The sequence below is a fragment of the Scyliorhinus torazame genome, chromosome 24, assembly GCF_047496885.1.
Source record: "Scyliorhinus torazame isolate Kashiwa2021f chromosome 24, sScyTor2.1, whole genome shotgun sequence".
Classification (NCBI taxonomy): Eukaryota; Metazoa; Chordata; class Chondrichthyes; order Carcharhiniformes; family Scyliorhinidae; genus Scyliorhinus; species Scyliorhinus torazame.
Window position 1 is genome coordinate 36,165,797 of NC_092730.1, and position 12,255 is coordinate 36,178,051.

At 51.3% G+C, this 12,255-nt stretch overlaps 1 non-coding gene across 1 annotated transcript; it reads right to left on the reverse strand.

Moving 5' to 3' along the window:
- Positions 1–11,288: 11,288 nt before the first annotated feature.
- trnas-cga (transfer RNA serine (anticodon CGA)) lies at positions 11,289–11,370 on the reverse strand. Its single transcript has one exon. It is a non-coding gene; the product is annotated as a tRNA-Ser (tRNA).
- Positions 11,371–12,255: the final 885 nt, after the last annotated feature.

The window sequence follows — 12,255 nt, forward strand, 5'->3', positions numbered from 1 at the left end:
TTCTCGTACCGGCCTCCCCGAACTGGTGCCGGAATGTGGCGACTTGGTGCTTTTCACAGTAACTTCATTGAAGCCTACTTGTGACAATAAGCAATTATCATTGTTAGAAAGACACTCCTCCACCAACAGCCTCTGCTTCCTGCCACTCAGCAATTTTGGATCCAATTTGCCAAATGTCCTTCAGTCCCTTGGGCATGTGTCTTCACATCAGTCTCCCATGTGGGACCTGATGAAAAGCCTTGCTGAAGTCCAAGTAGATTACGTCAAATGCATTTCACTCATCGACACACCTGTTCACCTCTTCATAAAATTCAATCAAGTTGGTCAGAGTCCTCCCCTTAACCAAACCACGCTGACCTTTTAATCTCTGCCTCTACAAATGCAGATTAATTCTGTGTCTCAGATTTGCTTCCAATAGTTTCCCCACCACTCAGGTTAGACTGACTGGTCTGTAGTTTCCTGGTTTATCCTTTCCTCCCTTCTTCAATAATGGTACCACATTGGCGATCCTCCAGTCCGCCAGCGCCTCTCCTGTGGCCAGAGAGGAATTGAAAATTATTGCCAGTGTCCCTGCTATTTCCTCGCTTGCCTCACTCATCAGCCTGGGATACATTTCATCTGGCCCTGGAGTTTTGTCTACTTTGAAGCCTCCCAGTCAGAACCTCCTCTCTGTCTATATTAATCTCTTTAGTTTTATTACAGTCCTTCTCCCTGATATCTATACCCACACTGTCTTTCTCACGGGTGAACACTGACACAAAATACCCTTTTAGAACTCCACCTACATCACCCGGCTCCACACACAAGTTACCACTGTGATCCATCATGGGCCTTACTCTGCCCCAAGTTATCATTTTACACTTAATGTACTTGTAGAACAACTTAACAACTTTATTTTACCTGCCAGTATCCTTTCAGTATCTGGTGCGACCGCATTTGGAGTATTGCGTGCAATTCTGGTCGCCGCATTATAGAAAGGATGTGGAACCATTGGAAAAGGTGCAGAGGAGATTCACCAGAATGTTGCCTGGTATGGAGGGAAGATCTTAAGAGGAAAGGCTGAGGGGCTTGAGGCTGTTTACGTTAGAGAGAAGAAGATTAAGAGGTGACTTAACTGAGACATACAATAGGGCAGCACGGTGGCGCAGTGTGTTAGCCCTGCTGCCTCACGGCGCTGAGGTCCCAGGTTCAATTCTGGGTCACTGTCCATGTGGAGTTTGCACATTCACCCCATGTTTGCGTGGGTTTCGCCCCCACAACCCAAAGATGTGCAAGTTAGGTGGATTGGCCCCACCAAATTGCCCCTTAATCAGAAAAATGAATAGGGTACACTACAAAAAAAAATTTTTTTTTTAAATAAATTGAGTCATGCAGAATGGTCAGAGGATTGGATAGGGTGGACAGTGAGAGCCTTTTTCCTTGGATGGTGATGTCTCGCACGAGGGGACATAGATTTAAATTGAGGGGAGCTAGATATAGGACAGATGTCAGAGGTAGATTCTTTACTCAGAGAATAGTAAGGGCGTGGAATGCCCTGCCTGCAACAGTAGTGGACTCGCCAACACCAAGGGCATTCAAATGGTCATTGGATAGACATATGGACGATAAGGGAATAGTGTAGATGGGCTTTAGAGTGCTTTCACAGGTCGGCACAACATCGAGGGCCGAAGGGCCTGTACTGCGCTGTAATGTTCTATGTTCATGTCTCCTTTTTGCTCTCCTCATTTCCGTTTTAAGTCCCCTCTTGCACATTCTGTACACCTCTAGCACTTCTGCTGTTTTGAGCCCTTGATATCTGCCACAAGCCTCCCCTTTTCTACTTATCCAACGCTGTATATCCCTCAATATACATGGTTGACTGGATTTGTTGGTCTCACCCTTTTCTTGATTGGAACATGTTGGCCGTGTACTCTCCCTATTTCCTTGCGGAATGTGTCCAACTGTTCTGTCACAGATTTACTGAAAGGTGTCTGCTCCCGATCCACTCTGGCCAAATCATATCTGTTCTTATTAAAATCAGCCTTCCTCCATTTGTGAACTTTGATCTCAGGTCCATCCATCTCCTTTTCCAGAACTATCTTGAATCTAATGAAGTTAAGATCACTGTCTGCAAAATGCTCCCCCAACGATACTTCAACCACTTGTCCAGCTTCGTTACTGAAAGGGAAGCCCAAGACCGCTCCTCTCTTGTCTGTCCTTCTACGTACTGGCTTAAAAAGTTCTCATGGATGCATTTTAAGAATTACGCTCCCTCTAAACCGTTCACACTATGACTACCCCAGTTCATATTGAGGAAGTTGAGATCCCCCACTGTTCCCACTATCACAACCCTATTACTGTTCCACTTCTCTGAAATTTGCCTCCATATTCACTCTTCTATTTCTCTCGGATGGTTAGGGGGCCAATGGAACACGCCAGCAATGTGATTGCTCCTTTTTGGTTTTTAAGTTCTACCCATTTGGCTTCAGTATAGTTCTAATATCTGGGCCCCGCAAGGCTACCTACTTAGCCCCTTACTATCCTCCCTGTGCACACATGACTGCGTGGCCAAATTTGGTACCAACCCCATCCACAGGTTTGCTGACAATACGATCATAGTGGGCCGGATCGCGAATAATGACGAGTCAGAATACAGGATGGAGATCGAGAACCTAGTGGAGTGGTGTAGCGACAACAACCTCTCCCTCAATGCCAGCAAAACTAAAGAGCCGGTCATTGACTTCAGAAAGCTAAGAACTGGACACACCACTGTCAGCATCGATGAGGCCGAGGTGGAGATTGTTCGCAGTTTCAAATTCCTAGTGGTTCACATCTCCAAAAATCTGTCCTGGTCCACCCACATCGACGTTACCACCAAGAAATCTCAACAGGGCCTTTACTTCCTCAGCAAACTAAGGAAATTCGGCATGTCCACATTAACTCGTACCAACTTTTACAGATGCACCATAGAAAGCATCCTAGCTGCTGCATCACGGCCTGGTATGGCAACCCCTCGGCCCAAAACCGCAAGACACTTCAGAGAGTCGTGAACACCACCCAGTCCATCACACGAACCTGCCTCCCATCCATTGACTCCATCTACACCTCCCGCTGCCTGGGAAAAGCGGCAAGCACAATCAAAGACCCCTCCCACTCGGCTTACTCACTCTTCCAACTTCTTCCATCGGGCAGGAGATACAAAAGTCTGGGAACACACACAAACAAACTCAAACAGCTTCTTCCCCACTGTTACCAGACTCCTAAACCACCCTCTTATGGACTGACCTCATTAATACTACACCCCTGTATGCTTCACCCGATGCCGGTGTCTATGTACTTACATTGTGTACCTTGTGTTGCCCTATTATGTATTTTCTTTTATTTCCTTTTCTTTTCATGTACTTGATGATCTGTTGAGCTGATCGCAGAAAAATATTTTTCACTGTACCTCGGTACACGTTACAATGAACAAAATCCAATCCAGTTGAAGAGCTTTCTAAGATGTCATCTCTCCTTACTGCTGTAATTCATTCTCTGATCAAAATTGTTGCACTCCCTCCTCTTTTACCTCCTGCCCTATCTCTCCTGGAGATCCTGTATCCTGGAATATTGAGATCCCAATCCTTCCCCTCTCCCAAGCGTGATTCAGTGACAGCAAATACATCATAACCCCATGTTCTCACTTCATCTGCCTTGTTCGTCAGACTCGCAATCTCGCTGTGATATAGAACGCATACTTACTGTTTACTGCTAAGTTAGTGTGTGTGAGTTTTATCCTCAATGTCTCTGTGATATATAATGCATATTTTACTGCTTCCTGCTCAGTTACTGGTGTGTCAGAGCGAGAGAATGTGAGTGTGTGTGCGTGTGTTTTATTTTCAATGTCACTCTATGATATATAACACGTATTTTACTGCTTACTGATCAGTTATTGATGAGTGAGTGTGTGTTTGTGGGTGTGAGAGAGTGTGAGTGACCGCATTAATGTGTGCGAAAGTGTGTATTACCCTCACTGTCTCTCTTTGATACAGAACACATATTTTACTGCTTGCTGCGCAGGTACTGGTGTGAGTGTGCGTGAGAGAATGTGTGGGAGAGAGAGGGCATGTGTGAGAGAGCGAGCACGTGCATGTGAGAAAGCGGGCGCGCGTGTGAGAGCGAGCGCGCGTGTGAGAGCGCGCACGCGTGAGAGGGAGCGCGCGTGCGAGGGGGAGCGCGCGTGCGAGGGGGAGCGCGCGTGTGAGAGGCAGCGCGCGTGCGTGAGGCAGCGCGGGTGCGAGAGGGAGCGCGTGTGTGAGAGGGAGCGCGTGTGTGTGAGGCATGTGTGTGAGCATGGGTGTGTGAGCATCTGTGTGTGTGAGCATGTTTGCATTTTACCCTCTTTATCTCTCTTTGATATATTACACATATTTTACTGTTCATGCCCAGTTACTGGTGTGTGTGAGAGAGAGAGTGCGAGCGTGTGTTTTCCCATCATTGTCTCTCTATGATAGATGATGCATTTTTTACTCAGGAACTGTTGTGTCAGAGAGTGTGAATATGAAAGAGTGTGAGTGTGTGAGGGAGCGTGTGCAAGTGAGTGTGTCAGTCTGTGTCAGGGAGAGTGAGAGAAATAGTCTGCAGGAGTGTGAGTGTGTGGGGAGAGAGTGTGTGTTTTACCTTCATTGTCTCTCTGTGATATATAACATATTTTACTGCTCAGTCACAGGTGTGTGAGTGTGTTTTATCCTCACTGTCTGTCTATCAGAAATAACATATTTCACTGCTTACTGCTCAGTTACTGGTGTGTGTGTGAGAGATTGTGGGGAGAGCGCGTGTGAGCATGTGTTGTACCCTCACTGTCCCTCTGTGAAATCAGCAAGAAGTCTTGCTGGAGAGGGATAGGGCCATACGGCAGGGCAAGGTTTATAATTGGGGGAGGGGGGAACTTCCGGTTGCGGCTATGCGGAGCTAAGTCGCACATTCGGCGGTTCCCGCAAAAACAGACTTATGGGCTCTTTTCAGGGCCCCTAACGGCACTTTTTCGACGTTTCCCGGTGTGGGAAGGAGTCTACAACAGCTCCCCGTCAGTATATGGCTTCAACTAGGAGCGGGGTGAAAAAAAAGGTGGTGGTGGACCCGACAAAGGTGTGAGGGAAGAAGGACAAAATGGCGGCGGGCGGAGACCAGGCAGCGTGGATGCAGTGGGCGGAAGAGCAGGGGGCGCGTGTCTCAAGCAGGGGCCGCGGGTCCCAAGCAGGGGGCGCGTGTCTCAAGCAGGGGGGGCGTGTATCAAGCAGGAGGCGCGTGTCTCAAGCAGGACGCGCGTATCTTAAGCAGGGGCCGCGTGTCTCAAGCAGGAAGCGCGTGTCTCAAGCAAGGGGCGCGTGTTTCAAGCAGGGGGCGCGTGTCTCAAGCAGGGGGTGCGTGCCTCAAGCAGGGTGCGCTTGTCTGAAGCAGGGGCCGCGTGTCTCAAGCAGGGGCCGCGTGTCTCAAGCAGGGGGCGCGAATCTCAAGCTGGAAGCGCGTATCTCAAGCAGGGGCCGCGTGTCTCAAGCAGGAAGCGCGTATCTCAAGCAGTGGCCGCGTGTCTCAAGAAGGGGGCGCGTGTCACAAGCAGGGGGCGCGTGTTTCAAGCAGGGGGCGCGTGTCTCAAGCAGGGGCCGCGTGTCTCAAGCAGGACGCGCGTATCTCAAGCAGGGGCCGCGTATCTCAAGCAGGGGGCGCGTGTCTCAAGCAGGGGGCGCGTGTCTCAAGCAGGGGGCGCGTGTTTCAAGCAGGGGGCGCGTGTCTCAAGCAGGGGGTGCGTCTCTCAAGCAGGGGCCGCGTGTCTCAAGCAGGGGCCGCGTGTCTCAAGCAGGAGGCGCGTATCTCAAGCAGGGGCCGCGTGTCTCAAGCAGGAGGCGCGTATCTCAAGCAGGGGCCGTGTGTCTCAAGCAGGACGCGCGTATCTCAAGCAGGGGCCGCGTGTCTCAAGCAGGAAGCGCGTATCTCAAGCAGTGGCCGCGTGTCTCAAGCAGGGGGGGCGTGTCTCAAGCAGGGGGCCCGTGTTTCAAGCAGGGGGCTCGTGTCTCAAGCAGGGGGCCCGTGTTTCAAGCAGGGGGCGCGTGTCTCAAGCAGGGGCCGCGTGTCTCAAGCAGGACGCGCGTATCTCAAGCAGGGGCCGCGTGTCACAAGCAGGACGCGCGTATCTCAAGCAGGAGGCGCGTGTCTCAAGCAGGGGGCGCGTTTCTCAAGCAGGACGCGCGTATCTCAACAGTGGCCGCGTGTCTCAAGCAGGAGGCGCGTATCTCAAGCAGGGGGCGCGTGTCTCAAGCAGGGGGCGCGTGTCTCAAGCAGGGGCCGCGGGTCCCAAGCAGGGGGCGCGTGTCTCAAGCAGGGGGCGCGTGTATCAAGCAGGAGGCGCGTGTCTCAAGCAGGGGCCGCGTGTCTCAAGCATGAGGCGCGTATCTCAAGCAGGGGCCGCGTTTCTCAAGCAGGAGGCGCGTATCTCAAGCAGGGGGCGCGTATCTCAAGCAGGAGGCGCGTGTCTCAATCAGGGGGCGCGTGTCTCAAGCAGGGGGCGCGTGTTTCGAGCAGGGGGGGCGTGTCTCAAGCAGGGGGCGCGTGTCTCAAGCAGGTGGCGCGTGTCTCAAGCAGCGGCCGCGTGTCTCAAGCAGGACGCGCGTATCTTAAGGTGGGGCCGCGTGTCTCAAGCAGGAAGCGCGTATCTCAAGCAGGGGCCGCGTGTCTCAAGCAGGAGGCTCGTATCTCAAGCAGGGGGCGCGTATCTCAAGCAGGGGGCGCGTGTCTCAAGCAGGGGCCGCGTGTCCCAAGCAGGGGGCGCGTGTCTCAAGCAGGGGGGGCGTGTCTCAAGCAGGACGCGCGTATCTTAAGCAGGGGCCGCGTGTCTCAAGCAGGAAGCGCGTATCTCAAGCAGGGGCCGCGTGTCTCAAGCAGGAGGCGCGTATCTCAAGCAGGGGGCGCGTGTCTCAAGCAGGGGCCGCGTGTCCCAAGCAGGGGGCGCGTGTCTCAAGCAGGGGGGGCGTGTCTCAAGCAGGAGGCGCGTGTCTCAAGCAGGGGCCGCGTGTCTCAAGCAGGAGGCGCGTATCTCAAGCAGGGGCCGCGTGTCCCAAGCAGGGGACGCGTGTCTCAATCAGGGGGCGCGTGTCTCAAGCAGGGAGCGCGTGTCTCAAGCAGGGGCCGCGTGTCTCAAGCAGGAGGCGCGTATCTCAAGCAGGGGCCGCGTGTCACAAGCAGGAGGCGCGTATCTCCAGCAGGGGCCGCGTGTCTCAAGCAGGAGGCGCGTGTGTCAAGCAGGAGGCGCGTATCTCAAGCAGGGGCCGCGTATCTCAAGCAGGGGCCGCGCGTCTCAAGCAGGAGGCGCGTATCTCAAGCAGGGGGCGCGTATCTCAAGCAGGGGCCGCGCGTCTCAAGCAGGAGGCGCGTATCTCAAGCAGGGGCCGCGTGTCTCAAGCAGGAGGCGCGTATCTCAAGCAGGGGGCGCGTGTTTCAAGCAGGGGGCGCGTGTCTCAAGCAGGGGGTGCGTGACTCAAGCGGGGGTCGCGTGAAAAGAGAGATCAATGACAGGAAATATTGGTCTATTTTAACGCTGCACTTCCTCCTTACTCGTAAACCTGCTGGGTACATTATGTTGCTGCCATTCTCAGGTCAGTGCTCTCAATGTGAGGATTTGGGCGGCTCTTAAAAGAGCCTTTGGGTTTTGTTAAATTGTCAAATGGAATTTCTCAGCCGCCGAATCCACAGAGAGTGCGGCCCTGGCGTTGGAGTGCGTAAACCACATCCATGGCGGTGACGATCTGGCGCTTGGCGTGTTCAGTGTAGGTGACCGCGTCCCTGATCACATTCTCCAGGAAAACCTTCAGCACCCGGCGAGTCTCCTCATAGATCAAATCCGAGATGCGCTTGACGCCGCCAAGGCGAGCCAGGCGGCGGATTGCTGGTTTGGTGATGCCCTGGATGTTATCACGAAGCACTTTGCGGTGCCGCTTTGCTCCGCCTTTGCCCAGTCCTTTGCTTCCTTTCCCTCTGCCAGACATGGTGCTTCTTCAGTCAAATCGCTGCTGAATGAGAGAGGAGCTGCTGCACTTTCCATTTTTATACAGCCCGCCCCGACCTGACTGAGAGAGAGAGAGGCGGGGAACAGACTGAGTGACAGGGGGAGCAGTGAAATGTCTTTGATCATCCAGCTCCGCCTCCTGCCTGCTCCAACCCACATTTTATAATCCAAACAGAAGTGAAAAGAGCGCGCTGAACAACACGTACAAACTGCAACATGATGGGCTGCACAGTGGTCAGCACTGCTGCCTCACAGCGCCAGGGACCCTGGTTCACTCTGACCCTGACATTCTGTGTCTGTGTGGGTTTCCTCCCACAGTCAAAGATACGCAGGTTCGGTGGATTGGCCATGCTAAATTAGCCCTTTGTGTCTCGGCGTGTGTGTTAGGTGGAGTTGCGAGGGAGTGGGCCTGGGTATGTTTGCTCTTTCAGAGAGTCGCTGTGGACTCGATGGACTGAATGGCCTCCTGCACTGTAGTAATTATATGGGAAGGATCTCGGTGTTGCTGGACGTGGCGCAGGTCTGGCCCATTCCCCAGTCCTACGCGCAGCAGTCACCCGAGTCATCATCAGGTTCATCTGGAGATCACAGGGACCCATATACAAACAGAAGGGACAACATGTACAAATCTCTGGAAAATGGAGGGAGAAACATACACAAGGCCGGCCTCCCCCTGATGTTCACCTTTGTGTGTGACTACATCAAGCTGTGCGTGTACCCCCAGTACACAAACACCAAGTGTCACTACGTACTGAGGTTCTACCTGTCCCCGGTGTTACGAACGATGGGTCTGGCCTCATTGCCGCAGGATGCTCTGGTAGTTGGACCATGTCGTAACACCTGTCCCTCATGGAAACATTTGTTCAGGAAAACACCTTTGACCACAAGGCGATCAAGCAGTGGTCTGCACGTAATGTCCTCGAGGCCCTTAGGGAAAAAGTGACTTTGGATCATGTCAGATGGTTCCCCTGAGCGGACTCTCAGAGGCATCTGGCAGATCATCTCATCACCAGAACTTTCAAACAAGCACCAAGCCCCAGCTTGGCTGGTGGTGAGCAGGGCTCTCCCGGCAGATCCTTCCTGCACTCCCGAAGTCTCAACGCCGTCACACGCTGCCCTCGAAGTGGCTGGGGGCGGGGGGGGGGGGCGCGAAATGGTCACTCGCCTCCATGTGGAATGTGCCTTTCCAAATAAGGTCTGGAGAGTGAAAGTTCATGGATGACACCAAGGTTGGTGGGAGCGGCAGAGAGTGTTCAGAATTGTCAGAGGATACAGCAGGACATACACAGGATGGAGACTTGGGCAGAGAAATGGAGTTTAATCTGGACAAATGGAAGGTAATGCATTTTGGTAGGTTTAACATAGAGGGAAAATATACCGTAAATGGCAAAACTCTTAGGAATATAGAAAGTCGGAGAGATCTGGGCACGCAGGTCCACAGATCTTTGAAGGTGGCAATGGAAGTGGACAAGGTTGTCAACAAAGCAGGCGGAATGCCAGCTTTCATTGGACGGGGCATTAAGTATAAAAACTGGCAAGTTATGCTGCAGCTGTACAGAACCTTGGTAAGGACGCACTTGGAATATTGTGCGCAATTCTAGTCGCCACCTTACCAGAAGGCTGTGCAGGCTTTGGAGAGGAGGCAGAGGAGGTTTAACAGGCTGTTGCCTGGTCTGGAAAGTGAACTTCATGGAGAGGCTGAATAGACTCGGACTGTTTTCATTAGACAGACGGAGTTTGAGGTGTGATCTGATAAAGGCCGACCAAATTATGAGGGGCATGGATAGAGTGAATGGGCAGGCAATCTTTCCCAGGGTGGAGGGGCCAGTCACCAGGGGGCATAGATTTAAGGTGCACGGGGTAAAGTTTACAGAGGATGTGCGAGGCAGGTTTTTTTACACAGACAGTGGGGAGAGCATGGACCGCGTTGCCAGGGGAGGTTGTGGAAGCAGCTACATTACGGCTGTCAAAAATCATCTTGACAAACACATGGATCGAATGGGTAGAGAGGGATACGGCACAAGGAAGTGCTGAGGGTTTTGGCAAAGTTTGGTATCATGACCAGTACAGGTTTGGACGGCCGAAGGTCCTGCTCCTGTGCTGTATTGTTCTTTGTTTGAGAGATGCAGTGAGATTTGTCCAGGTTCAGCCCGAGCAGCTCTGTGACACAGGACTCTGTGCTCTACGGGCTATTCCCAGGAGAACACACTGAGACAAACATCAACTGCTGCTGGAGGATCATAAACTCGGTGAAAGACTCTCTTTGGTCTGCCTGTAACCTGTTGATCTTCCAGGGTAAAGAATTGTCCTCGACTGAGTGTTGCAGACTGGCACATTCCAAAGTCCAGGACTACGTGCTGAGGGACGCACTCAAGCTTGGGGTACCCGGCACCAAGGCTCAATGGAGAAAGGCCACTGTGTAAGTTCTTGCAGCAAATGTACACCAAGAGGCTGGTAACCGGGTAAAACCCCGGGTCTGTGTGAGTAACACTAAAGAGGGGCTGGTATTATTCTGTGATCCTGTGACAGATCAAGATCTTGGAGGTATCGCTGCTGTATTCCCAGGAGGCGGTGGTCTGTTTCGGAGAGCAAAAGTTTCCATCGAGGACGGGGTTCTCAATAAGAACAAACTGGAGGTGTGGGATGTTAGAATCTGCTCAGCACTGATTCATTTTTATTCATTGTTGAGTCCCAGAATAAACACGTGGATTGTAACTGTCCATTAAAAACAAATATAGAATTCGGAAATTTATGGCCAGTAACTTCACAATGTCCACGTTACATCACTCAGCATCCTCAGCTGCATCACATCTGGTCCACATTTCCACAGCAGAGAGCACAGTTTCACAGCAGAGAACACAGTCCCACAGCCTTCCTGGCTGTTGACCAGCCTTCAATTTGTTGCGCTGCTTTATTTCGAACTTTCAGTTCGGCTGGTCAGTTTGAAAATAAGAGACATTAAAAGATCTGACATATGATAAATTCTGGCAAAAGATGTGACAAAAATAAATTTCACATTGCTTTGTTATCAGACATTTTCACAATTCTGGTTCCTGATGAAGTTAATATGAAGGTTACTGAGGTGGTGATATTGTCCTGACAAATAAGAAAATTCAGAGCGAAAGCAGAATGAGGAAAACAGCTTCAGGGCACAAGAAGATTTTCGTGTAATGACATTTCAACAGAATACATTGAATGATGAAACAAATTGATGCTTAAATGATACAACACTGCATTTTTCGAACAAATGGCTCCAAGATTGCCATTATTTCGCTGCGAGCAGGGTTCGAACCTACGTGTAGAAACCCCATTGGATTTCGAGTCCAACGCCTTAACCACTCGGCCATCGCAGCTGATATCTGTACAGCCAATTCGTTCTATAGAAAGCATTGTAAAACCAGACACGCGGGATTGCAGTATTGCGTTGAACGGTATCCCAGTCTTTCTGTGAGAAGGGATTGAATCTGCGTGGAGAAAAAATATTCGATTTGGCGCCACGCCTTCACAGTATTGAGAATATTGAGCTGAACGAACTGTTTTGATAACAGGAACACAAGGTTATGTTCCTGGACTGGGAATCCAGAGGCCTGAACTCACCTTTCGTGACATGATTTAATAAATCTGGAATTGAAATTTAGTCTCAGTAATGGCGGATAAAGGTTCTGCTTCAGACGGATCATATTTCCACAACTGGGAACACATTTACACAACAGGGAATGGTTTGACACAACCACAGTGAAGATTTGTCACCGGCAGAGTCACGGTTCCGACAGAGATAACAGTTAAATAGCACAGAGCACGGTTACACAGCAGAAACCTCAGTTCCACGGCAGAGAGCTCAGTTACACAGCCGGGAGCACAATTACACAGCCGGGAGCACAGTTACACAGCAGAGAGCACAGTTACACAGCAGAGTGTGCAGTTTCACTTCACAGAGCACAGTTACACAGCAGAGAGCACAGTTACACAGCCGAGAGCACAGTTGTTGATTCCCAAATTTCTTTCTCTGTCAGTCTGGCCTCAATAAAAGTCGAGATGGATTTGCAAGTAAAAAGAAGTTATTTTATTCAGCTTGCAAGCTACCTAGTCCACAGTGATACAGACAACATGTTGCTGTCTGCAGTCCCGGGAACTAAGTGAAGGTCCCAGACAAAGAGATCAGTACTCATACATTCAAATGGCATCAAGTTTCACATACTCGACAGCCATAGGTCATCCTATGTCCCTCCTAACTTGTT